At 33.9% G+C, this 13,695-nt stretch overlaps 1 pseudogene; it reads right to left on the bottom strand.

The window, feature by feature from the left end:
• Window positions 1-7,077: 7,077 nt before the first annotated feature.
• LOC143588686 (putative UPF0481 protein At3g02645) lies at window positions 7,078-11,300 on the bottom strand (annotated as a pseudogene).
• Between the last annotated feature and the right edge of the window lie 2,395 nt (window positions 11,301-13,695).

Raw genomic sequence — 13,695 nt, forward strand, 5'->3', positions numbered from 1 at the left:
CAAAGGTGAAGTTAGTATTGGGGGGAAACATGGGTCCTTTACGAGAGAAAAAAAAGGGGGGAGCATGACAAGATAAGGGCTAAGCTCCTTAAGATGTCCCACACTAGCGCGATTCAAGTTTCCCTAGTGGTATTAGAAGAAGACAACATAGCTAGCCTTAGGGGCATTAGTAAATCGTTAACTATAAAGGAGAAAAAAGAAAAAAAAGGGGGGGGGGGACTAGCGTGTGATATATATGTTCCTTTTATGGGGTGTAATTACCATGCGAGTTGGGCTCGGGGAAGTAGGTTTGGTCGTGGAGTGGCGATGGAAGGATGGAGATGGAGATGGAGATGGAGATGGAGATGGAGATGAAAGCTGAGGAATGAGCGATTTTATTTTATCTATTTTTTCTTATGTTCTCTTATTTTATCTTTTAACTTTCTTAGTTTAGTATAAGTAGGGGTTATGGTTGTTTAATTTCTTAGTTTTGTGATTAATTGACTTAGATTGTGATAAGGCATGGTTGTATGTATTGCTTTGTATGATTGATTAAGGATGAATTGAGCGAATTGATATGCGCATATGCAATAGATAGCTTAATATAATTAAGCTAGTAGAGTAATAACGGAAGTAGATTAAAATATTCATTTGAAAAGAATAATCGATTATGCATGATATAAATGGACCCAATTGAGGGTTATGGATTTACTTGACGTAGACTATATGATCAAGATTTTCGAAGATGTTTAATTGGTAATTAAATTAATACATATTGTAAACTCACAAATTATGTTATTTGATGTTTAGAATGTAAATTAAACTTGTATATCATGGTACTAACGACACTTTCTTTCACAACATGATGCTAGAACTTGTCATATTCATTTGTGTTTAAAAAACATGTGTTTAGCATTCATCATATGCATGCATTCTAATTCACCTATCTATATATTTAAATTTCTACTATTAATTTGTTGATGAGTCTGTTAATTTGATTTCTTTATTTTCTCCTTGTCCTTTTTTGTTTATAGACCAAGGAAAAGATTGAGAAGAAACAACTAGCACGTTTATGTATTTGATGATATAAACGTTATTGTATGGAATTCCTTCTTGTCAGGAGGAAGAGCATTATCACTTTTTTTTTATTTCTTTTTTATAGATAAAGAGGTTTTGGTGACGAAGGTTTTTCATTGATATCATTTTTTTTCCTTGATCGATTTCATGGTTTATTGTTGATCAAGTTTGCAAATTAATGGTAAGTATAATTTGTAATAATTATTGATGGTTTATAATGATAATTAGGTAAAGTTAATTAGTGTACATATGGAATTGGTTGAACATGGTGGAGTTGCAACACAAAACTAGTATAAAAATGCAACGTATAAGGACACAAATGGTAAATCAAAAGGGACATAAATGGCATTTCGATTTTTTAAAACGAAGAACAACATAAACCGGTTTCACCCGACAAAGTACAATTTAGTTTGTTATTTTTAAAACACTAAACATAAGATTTTATTTTATTAATTAAGACGGTATCATATACAAACTTATAGAAAACATTCTTACTATTAATGTTTTTTGTTAATCAAATGCAAATGAACTAAGATGTGATACGTGAAGTTGACAATGTCCTATTTGACTACATAATTTTAAAGGCACAATCAACGTTACGTAAACAAATATAATATAATTGTACACATTCTAAAGTTGAATAGAATCTGGAAACCGTGCAACTAGACATGTTGATTATTTTATTCAAGTAACCTTTTGTGACTTGAAAAACAAAAAATATTGAGCTTTTGGGGGGCAATGATAAGACGAAAAACAAATAAAACAATGATACGTCTCCAAACACGCAATATCATCTTTACACGCTAAATGCTGTATCATCTTTGCTTGCTATAGAGCCTTTTCAAGCGATAAAAAAGTATGGTTTTACACACACAGGTCCTTTAGTTATCTCATAAATAGTCTAGTCTCACTATATGTTCGATATTGATCAAGGACCCTTTGATCTAGTGGTATCAAGATGTTAAATAAACTTTTACATTTTTTTAAGTAGAGAGAAATCAAATTCAAATAAAAAAAAAAAAAAGTCGTTCAAAACATTGATGTTGTCCCCCAAAGATCCACATTATTAAATGTTTACAAAATTGTTTGGTGCATGTACAACACATCATTTTTAGTATTGTCGTTTGTTTAGGGTATTTGGAATTAATCATTTATCGTTACGAATAAAATACTACATCAAAATTTTAAATGCGACAAATCCGATTAGAAAGAAAACAAACCTCTGTAAGGCCATTCATAGTGTACGATGGCTTTGAGTGAATTTGGGCGATTAGGGTGAGCACACCGCCCCCTCCCTCCCCGACGAAATGTGGGCCAATAAGGGGGAGGAAGGGGGAGGGGGCATTATCTATTTATCGCCTCTTCTCCCTTTTGATTTTAAATATGGTGTGAGTGTGATATATATATATATATACATATTATAGAAAATTGTTCAAATAAGAATAAAGAGTTTCCTAAGAATGATAAGAAACCAACAAAATTTTGACATTTGACATTACCAAATGACGGTGAAAAGAAAATTTCTAGGAAACTATGTCGGTTATAAAGATGCAAGAGTAATTCTAGAAAACTATGTTGGTTATTGATAATTTTAAATTTCAAACAATTGATAAACATGATCCAATGGCTATGATTTATTTCTAGTTTTCCTAGGAAACTACTTATTTTTAGGATAACCCTTCCTATATATATATATATAGGGGTGAGTTATAATAAAAAGAAATAGTTTTCTAGGAAGAGTAAGAATAAATCTAAGCCTTTGAATCTATGATCTAGTAGTTGAGATTGGTAGCTTTTAAAATACCAAATAGTTTCCTAGGATCTAGGATTTAGGCTAAATAGTTTTCTAACTCTAAATTTTATGTTATTTCTACTCTTCCTATAAAACTATGTCTTTTTATTTTAACCCTTATATAATATAATATATATTGGGCTACAACACTATTACACACCAAAAACAAAAATCCATCATTTGCTTAACTGGGCGCCACATGACGCAAAACACCCATTTTGTAGTCCCTCAACTACGCTTAGCCTAAGAAAAAATGATATTATATCTATACAAGGGTTGTACAATATGTTGCTTTTATAGAAGAATTAGGTTAGTAATCCGTGTGTTATAAGGGTTGAATATATGATACAACGTCAAACAAAAAAAAGATGCTCACAATATGCTCTAACCATATGTGATATAAGTAAAATGGCAAAACAAACATGAACAAGATGTCACGGAATATGAAGGTGTGCACACTCAAAATAGACAATCATTATCCATAAATATAAAAAAAATAAAAAAAACCACATAATTAATTTGGAGACGATCAAGCTAGTTCCCGTTCATAAAAAAAACTGATCACCGAATAATCCAATGAGCCCATCTTCAATGAAAATAATCCATCCATTATCAAACTTATACGCCCTTGATCATTTGATTTCAAAAGTAGTTGACTAAAATTGCCCAATTTACCCATGGAGTCATCAAAGTTAACTCTGAACCATAAAAAGTGTGCATTGGCAAAATGTTAGTCATTCCCATTTTTTTTTTCTAAAATTTCCAAAAAAAAAACCACAAAACAATTTTGCTCTTAAGATAAAAAAAATGACAATGTTGCATTGCTATTGCTGCTTGTATGTTGCCCCAATTGTACTCATTTTTCCCCTCTTAAATTACAACATTCAACACCATGTTTCTTACTTAAGACATTCATTTGCATTGTAACTACACTTTTGGAATTGACGCCATATCACATTCCATCTGATTTCGGTTCCATTCGAAAGAAATTTTCAAAAAACAATATATTATCATCCATGAGTTAATAATTATCATTAACTCTAGAAACTGTATGGAGATCCTTGATATAAATCTAGGTGCCTACATTTCAGGAGAGAAATCGCATTTATGCCTCTTATACTACCTTCAAGATTGTTGACTGCCTTCATCACAGCTTCGACGTGTTCAATCCAAGAGCATCACTTTATTTTAATTGCTTCAAAAAATCTTGAACAACCTAAATTTAATAAGATCAAATAACTTATTTCCTATTTTTAGAAAAAAAAAGAAGAAAACTAATAGAATACTGAGAAATCTCTTAACCTTGAAAGCATCTTCATAACTCCCTATTTGTTTTCTTTGTACTAACTTAACTGGTGGTGAGCTTAGCAGCTCTGCTGGTTGTAGCAATGAGCTTAGCAATGCAACTATCTTTGGATCATCTTTCTTGAGAAAATGTTCCTTTAAAACCATTATTCATTAATTACCTTTTCTGAAATTGATATATATTAGGGGGTGAGGGTGGTTCATTGTAATGGTATTTCCATCACTTTGACCAGCCAATTGCATGGTGCCACCTCACCCCAACCAAGTCCATCACTAATGATGGAATTTAGTGAAGGTGGCGGTGTGATAGTATAGTGTGATGTTTTTTTTAAATATATAATAAATAAAACAAGGTTGAATAAATATTGCATTTAAATAAAATATATATTACAATGATAACTAAATTAAAAAAAAACCGACAAAAAATAATAAGTTACATTAAACAATCTAATCCTCGTCCGAATCCGAAAATTCCAAACCTACAGAACCTACAAGTTCAACTAGATCGTATCTTAACCGATGGTGAATATCTTCATCCCGCAAGTCTTATTGCACATTCTCAGGAACGGGAACTTGAGTAGGAGGATCCGGCACCCAATCTGGAGAAATTGCACGCCCGTCTTCTTTTATTAGCATATTGTGTAATATGATGCACACATATACTATGCTATAGATCATAGGTTTTTTCACTGCACGAATCGGCAAACTAAGTATGCACCATCTACCCTTTAAGACACCGAAAGCCCTCTCGACATCTTTTCTTGCCGATTCTTGCAACTTCTTGAACACCTTTTCCTTTACCTTGACAGAAAATGAAAAGGCTTTCACAAAACCAGACCATGCCGGGTAGATACCATCGACAAGAAAGTAGCCACGTCTGTAATATCTCCCGTTGACAAAATACGGATAGAAAGGTGCAGTACCATCTGTTACGCTTTGTAACATCGATGATGTGTATAGAACACTGATGTTGTTGTTTGAGCCAGGAACACCAAAATAAGAATGCCAAGTCCATAAATCATTCGACGCAACCGCTTCAAGTACGATGGTCGGTCGTTTGATATCACCCCTAACATATGCCCCTCGTAACTCCCGTGGACAATTCCTCCATTCGATATGTGTACAATCGATGCTACCGAGCATCCCTGGAAAATGCCATCTAGGCTCATACGCGGCGTAAAGACGTGTAATGTCGTGTCTTGTTGGTTTTCGTAAAAAATATTTGCCATACAATTTAATAATCGCGTTACAAAAGAATTGTAGACATTCACGTGAAGTTCTCTAAGACATGGGACATCCCACATCGGTTGGGAAGGAGAACTAAGCCTTCTTTATAAGGAGGTGGGTACCTTCTCTATCATAACGCGTTTTGGGCTTAATGGTAGTGGATGAGAGGAGAATTCCACAGTTAAGCGTGCTCAGGTGGGAGAAGTATGAGGATGGGTGACCACCTGGGCAACCAAAAGCAAATCCGTGAGGAGATGGTGGTACGTCCCGACCAAAGCGGGACAATATTATGGTGCGGTGGTAGCTGGGCTGTTTTAGATGGTATCAGAGCCAGATCCGGACCGGTGGTGCCAGGTCCCACAAGGACGCTGGACCCCTAAGGGGGGTGGATTGTGACATCCCACAATGGTTGGGAAGGAGAACTAAGCCTTCTTTATAAGGAGGTGGATACCTTCCCCATCATAACGCGTTTTGGGTGCTTAATGGTAGTGGATGAGAAGAGAATTCCACAGTTAAGCGTGCTCAGGTGGGAGTAGTATGAGGATAGGTGACCACCTGGGCAACCAAAAGCAAAACCGTGAGGCGACGGTGGTACGTCCCGGCCAAAGCGGACAATATTATGGTGCTGTGGTAGCTGGGCTGTTACAAGACATTTGTAAGTATTCATCGAATTGGTCGGGTGAGTTACCTGCCGCTAATTGACGAATAGCGGATGTGCATTTTTGATGCGGCGTAAAACTTCGTTTGCCCCTCGCATCTTAAGATTCTTGAAACCATTCTTCGCTTGCTTCGACGTTGGCTACAATCTTTAAAAATAAAGATTTTGGCAAACGAAACTGATCCCTAAACGTCTCGCCATTGTATTTCGGCAAACGATCATCCACAAAATAGTCGTTCATTAGCACTTCGTGGTCATGTATACGATCCACCATTTTTTTCTTTGGACGGCTCGAGCCTTCAAGTTCTTTATATAACAACGGGAACCATTCAAGAATGTCATTGTCCGAAGACGAAGAGCTATCGGTGTCTAGCGGCAACAAGTTGCTCGGAATTCCATATTTTTTTGTTTTAAAGTGGTGAAAGATATAGGTTTTTGTAGTAGAGGATTGAAAGTGTTTTGAGTGGGATTTGATTTTGAGTTGGATTGAAATGGTAGGTTATTTATATTGTTTAAAAAAATTAAAAAAAAATTTAACCTTCCAACGGTCACAACCCAATCCCCCAACCCACCCAACGGTCACTTTTCCAAGCGTTGTCACCACCACGGTTCCCCCCATCACGTGTGATGGGCGGACCAGCGGCAGTGTTCCACGCCACATCACGCGGTGGGCGCCTATCACGGACCACCCCCACCCCCCTTATATTTTGAACTTCACTTTTTATTACAAAAAGTTCTTATATGTCAAATTACCATCTTTCAAACACCTCGGCACTTTTGAGGAGAAGTTGAGTTGTAGATGTGTTTGATGTTATGGCATTTTTGTAAAATTACAGTAAGTGGGGTCTAAGTTGCTGTCAGCCTTCTCTTGTATTAGGGATATGCTTCCTCCTGAATAAGAATAACACCATTAATGTTTGTTTTAAATTATATTTTTGAGCTTTTAGATTGATCTTGAATTAAAAATACCTTATATTTTAAGGAGACATGGAAGTTTATAGAAGCATTTCCGAATCTAAAACATGGTGGAGTCGGGTACCTTTGTTGTTTGTTGCGATGCTTCATCATTTGCTCTCTTCTTACCCAAAGTTGAGAACGGATTACTAACCGCATTATCCATCCTTTATTAAACATGCGAAGATCGATAATCTTGTTAATTTTATCATTGTTATTATAAAATTGGCAATCAAATATGGGTTAAAACATTATTTACCTAACTGAAACCACTTTTACTATCTCGTTCCATCTGTTTCCAAAAATCTTATGTGTCTGCAAAACCATGTTCTTATATCAGTGTTAAAAAAGGAAAAGATTTACAGCAACCATATGCTCAATGTTATGAAGATGACGAACATGTAATAAATTTGAAGTAAAAAAAAAGAAAATATTTCGATCTCTGCATTGGCTCATTGAGACAAAGGAAACAACAAAAGACATCAATTAGTATGAATTAGTTAACTTCTGACTTTGAATGTAAAAACAAAACCAAGAATTTATGATACCCATTTTTCAACAATCAAACATCACATAATGATACAACTTGTATTAGGTCTAGGGTTGTTGAAACTTCATGATCAAGGATGAGGAAACAGTTGTTTAGGTTATAGAGTCGGATAGAGAATCCAACTTGTGAGTGACAAAAGGAGGCATATGGGAGGCAAGATTTTGAAAGTAAGGATGGGGTAGGCAAAGGACACGTGGCGAAGGAAAGTTTTATATATTAAGTAGTAAGTATAGATATAGATAAAACAAAATTTGTCGTCACAAGATTAAATACCGCGAACTAATAAAGTTATTATGGCACCTAAAAAATGTCATGAATTGATGAAAACTCACGATTTACTTATTAAATGAAAATAATACAAAATCTTAATTTTTAAGTTGAGACCTATAGAAGATTTTTACACGTCTTCAGACTTGAAGAAATCCGTATATGAATTTGTTAATTGGCTTATATGAACGTAGCTTATCAAAAGAGAAAAACGAAAGACATAAGTGTAACTACAGAAGAAACTAGCATCTAACGTAGGATAAAGTGGTTGTCTTTCCAGGATTAAACAAATGGTGTGATAGTTAAAGAACTGATATACAATAATTAGAAACACTATGATTGTAGCAAGTGGAGCAATCACCTTCCATGGAGTATCGATATATGTCCGCAAAAACACTATGAAATTTCTAGGCTACTAACTGTTGTAGTACCGAACTATATTCTTCCATGGTTCTATGTAATAGAAATCCTGCGAATTGACACCTTTGCATATACTGCTTATCATATCCGAGGCCTTTTTGTTTAAACCCAAGTGGCTGACAATGACACTTGATTTTCCCAACTTGGCAATGTCTGCTGAAAAACTTTCATATCCACGGCCATGGCATATGATGTAACATAATTATCAACCGGAGAGTACTGCTCGTATGCAATCAGATTCCTTAAGACAACTTCAAAGAAATCGTCAACCCACACTACTGGAATTTTGAGAGTAGGCTTATGTGAGGTCAAGGAAAATTCAAACTCCATCGCCATTGGCCAAGTTAAGTTTCTATTCGGCCTAATCTTTACCCCGACTTTGTCCAGTTCTACTGTAGAGTAGGCCGTTGGAATTACTGATATTAATGGTAACCTAAAACTTAGAGGTTTGTAAAATTTATGTAAAAGGCCAAGAATGGGATAATAAATTGTTTCGGTGACAACACTATTATTATCTTTTAAGGGTTATAAAATGATTCACATGATCTAGTATATCCTTAGGCATGGCAGTAATGCCACACCCCAACCTAAGACGGAAATGTCGGGGCGTGAGCTGATTGCTCACAGCTCTCAAGGTACTATCATGCAATAATAAAGAGAAAATAAAATTTAAGTTCTTGCTTCTTTTCTCTAGCATGCAATCCTAAGTTTTCTTCAAACAACCTTGATAATCATATCACACGATGACCTGCATATGCGTTAAAAATACAAAAATATTTTGTCAACACTAGGTTGGGTGAGTAAAACATCAGATTTTGTGAATATATAATAATAAGTAAAAGTGCAGACAATATCAAGTGAGATAAACAATTTAACCAAATAAGCAAGTATATAGGTTGTAGATACGCGCGATGCCAGATGAACTGGGTGATGGCTACTACATAAGAAAGTGAATAACTTGTAGATACGCACGATGACTACTACAGACGCAAGTAAATAAGTTGTTGATAAGCGCGATTCCAGATGAACTGGGCGATAACTATTACGACGGTTCAACCAAGTAAGCAAATAAAACGTTAGGCATAAATTGGTATACACACATGACTAACAGTTGCAGTTGAGTATTAAATAATAATAAAATAATTAGAAACGCACATGTCCCCAAAAGAGTTAAAATAAGTAAAAAGATGGGAGTGAGATACTCGCCTTATCAGACGAGCAAACGGAATTAATAAAATAATAAGAATGAAGGCGGCGATTCACACTTTGAGAATATGGCCTAATAAAGAAATTGAATGCGGAAATAAATACACGAAGTTGACGGATATGATAGAATTTGAGGGTTTGATGATTAATATTATTAACTTATATATTATTTAAACTTATTTATAGATCTTTTAGTTTTATTAAATTTTAGTATGCAATATTACTTGTTTATTACACACACACATATATATACATATATAAAGAGGTGATAAAATACATATTGTAAAATACATTAATTAGTTGATATATATATATATATATAATGTATTTTTATGGTAATTATAAAAGTAAATTAACCCATTTAATATATTTAATTAAATTTATATAGATCTTAAGAAAACTCTAATAAATTGTATTATTTATATATACACATGATTATAGTGTTTATAAGATTCGGGGAAAACACGTAAAAATATATTTTATTTGTCGATTATTATCATTATTATTATTTAAAATATATTATTAAACCTAAAATGCCAAAAATAACAAAAACTGGACGGCTGGGACTCGAACCCACGTCCAACCGGTACACTAGAACTAACCTGGTTACAACTCCTATTTAAACATTTATAAACCAACAGAATTGAACCCCCAATTCATATAAACCCTAGAAAACTCAATTCGATTAATCCGTTAATGTTAGTCCGATTTGTGTTAGGGCTTTTGTTAATTGATCAGTGGCGATCAATACTCACTAAATAATTACCTCGTAGAATGCTGTATAAAGGATTAATAGAGAGAAACAAAGCCGACCTGACGCGATGAGGAACAGACACACAATCAACGATTATACTTCAATTGAGTTGAGGGTTAATGACGATTAGTGTTAAGTGATTATGTCTGGAAGTTTAATTGTGTTTATATAAACGTTTATATGTATAATGATTTATGGTTAGGGTCGGATAGATGATATTAGGTAAAACGAATCAAATCGATCGAATTGGCTTAATTAGATTGTCGGTTTAGCCGATTTTAGAATGTATAGTATGATACTTGATTCAATTTCTATAAACACTACGAAAATTAAGGTCCAAAAATCCTCAATTACAATTGGGTATGATCAACGGGTCTTGGGTTGGGGTTTTGGATCAGAATACGGGTATGGGTATCAGATTGTAAATGGATTATAACATAATATTTCACATTAGACCCTAAGGTTTGAGGATGGAATTAATAAGGGTTAAAAGTTTAAGTTTGAGAGGTTTTTGCCAAACTTTGAAAGTTAGAATTGGTATAATATATAAATGATTAAGAATAATATTACAATAATGAATTAGCAAATTTCCCGAACATCGAAATAGGTCAAGCTTTAATATAAATATTAAATTTTGGAAAGTTCGAGTTGTTACAAGTAAGAGATTTTTTTAATGCAATTTTTGGATAATGAGGTCATATATGTCTTGAGAATAAAAAATGGGATTTGGTTTTCTAGCAACACTAGCCATCCATAGCAATATTCCTTTTGCGCAACTGGTTGTCTGAAAATAAATTGCCACCTATAAAAATATTCTTGATAAATTTAAGTATGAAACAAGCATCCATAACCATCATTTGAACAAGTTCATGATCACAGCTTCATTCCGAAAAAATATTTAGAGTTGTTGTATTGAACCCCTCACCTTTTGCACACATTCTTTCAATATCTTCTCTTTGGAACCTACTTCAGACAATAGCTCACTTAGATAAATAGCTTTCTTGTTTTTCATTGATTTCAAGTTTCTTTGGCCTTTGTGGAAAAGTCCAATAGAGACCGCCCAAGGGATGAACGATCTAGGGTTGACTTCTCTTAGCCTACTAGGAACCATGTAAATCGGTGAAAAATTAACGTTATCATTAAGTTTATGACAATGTAAAAGGTTTTCGAAGGCTAGATCCACTGGTTCGGTTTCATCAATAGAAGTTTTTTGAAAAATATATAAATCTAAAGGATAAGAGGTTTATAATTGAGATTGATTATTATGTCAATAAACATCAGCATTTTTAAATAATAAATAAAACTAAACCGTAATTCGAAAGTGGCATAGATGTTAGACCAATGGGTCCGCCGGTGACAGTAACCCCAACGGTATAAGCACAATTACATGTGTTTCTGCCCATGTTTGGACACATGGCAAAATGAACTGGTTTAGAGTAAGGGAAAACCCTTCATTAGCTAGTAAGGGTAATATAGTCTATCAACAATTACCAAACTAATATATAATAAGGTATAACTAATATTTTGATCTATTATAATATAAATGATTATAATGACTACATATAAATATATATTATTGTATATTAATTCTTAAACTAGGGTCTTTGAAAAATAAGTTCTTGGAAACTTAGTAGCATGTCGTTGGTGATGGATAATTGATTTTTGTCCAATACACATACAATAACATATATCGGATCTTGTGGAGGTATGGTCATAAACCACCCGCAAAATATCGCAAGTTACAAAGGCAAGGCAAAGCTGCCTGATCGTAGGACTCAAAAGGTAAGGTCATAAACCATCCGCAGAGTATTACAAGTTAAAGAGGTAAGGCAAAGCCAGTTGATTGTTGAACACAGAACGCCATCCACGAAGCGAGTAATTGCATCACTCGCAAAGGAAGTCCTTAACATATCATAACCCAACGAGTTAAGCGGAAGACACGCCGTACATAAGAGACAGAATGGCGCATGGAAAGTGGCATAGAAGCCAATCACAGTCCAAGATCCTGATAAGGATCACGATTACACGTTAAACCAATCACGCGTTGCCAGTGCCATACCGACAGAAGACACTTGTCTCCATACGCCAGCTAGTACGTCCAATCAAAAACCTCTAACGTGCTCAACCATGGGAATAGATGGTTCGATTATGAGGACATCTAGACAAATTGCTCTAAACCCTTTCGGCTATAAGTACCCAGGCAAGACCAACGGTAAAGGGATATGCACTATGTCACTCTGAATGATTATTGCATTCATTGATATTGGATATCACGCCGAAGGGTGGTTACGAGAAAAAGCCCCCCATTCGCCTTCTCGTAATGAGCTCACAGTGTTTTGTTTTGCAGGTTGAACCGATAACAACTCAAAAAGACCAGTAATTGATACACCACTTGGTCGAGATACTAAGCTAATTGATGTAGTATAAAATATACATATTATAATATAATTAATTCCTACACTTTTAAGTAATTTATGCTAAGTGTTCATTGAATATTACTCTTATTTGGTTCATATATGGATTTTAAAGATTTCAAGAGTCAATGAGCTAAATTAGAGTAATTAACTAAACTTGAGACCAATGAGTGAATAGTCGAATATATATATATATATACATATATATATTACCAATATTATTAATATCATTAACAGTTAGTTATTTAAAATCCTAAGCATCATGTTGAAATTATTATAAACTATTGGAATTATCCCGCGCTTCGCGGCGGGTATTTGATTGGTATAAACTTGGTTAAAAACGCAGATAAAAACATGTTGAGGGAATGTTCAGAAATCACGTAAATTTACGTACGTTGTTGTATAGTAAGATTTCAGAATCTAATTAGTTAAGTATTTTAATTAACAAATATATTAAGTTTAATAACTAAATATAATATTAGTTTCACCATTCTAAAAATTATTTTGTTAAATAATACGGATATATTAATATCAAATTCCGATATCTTAACCTCATCGTTATGGCTTGCACTGTAGAAAATGTTTTATCCAAAAATTAAGGAATTAAAATGCAAACCTTACAAAAAAAAATAAATAAATGATGTAGCATCTGAAACTACATGGAGTAAATGTGAAAACCATAACCTTCTACTATAGAATTCAAACATAATCAAAAGGAACAAAAAATATACCATCCAAAACTGTAAAAAGTAAATATGCCAATATTAAACTTCTACCATAGCAAAATAGGCTTGCTATTATACATAATATACTGTTATTTTTATTAGTTCAATTCAAATAATAGAATTGAATATATAACACATTTTATTTGTGCAGTTAATAGCAAGTGCAATTACTATTTTAGAGCTATAAATGTAGTTTATTTTGCACAACAAATGGCAGAGACTAAAACCATTAACATGTATATTTACATGGGCTAAACATAGTTTATTTTGCATAACAAATGACATGGGCTAAAACTGTTAATATATATTTACTAGGACTAAATATGGATTTATAAAACTTTACTTTAGCAGCACCTTTTCCTTTAAT

This window comes from Bidens hawaiensis, unplaced genomic scaffold (assembly GCF_021521415.1).
Source record: "Bidens hawaiensis isolate Kalapana, Puna unplaced genomic scaffold, B.hawaiensis_p1.1 tig00036709_1, whole genome shotgun sequence".
Taxonomy (NCBI): Eukaryota; Viridiplantae; Streptophyta; class Magnoliopsida; order Asterales; family Asteraceae; genus Bidens; species Bidens hawaiensis.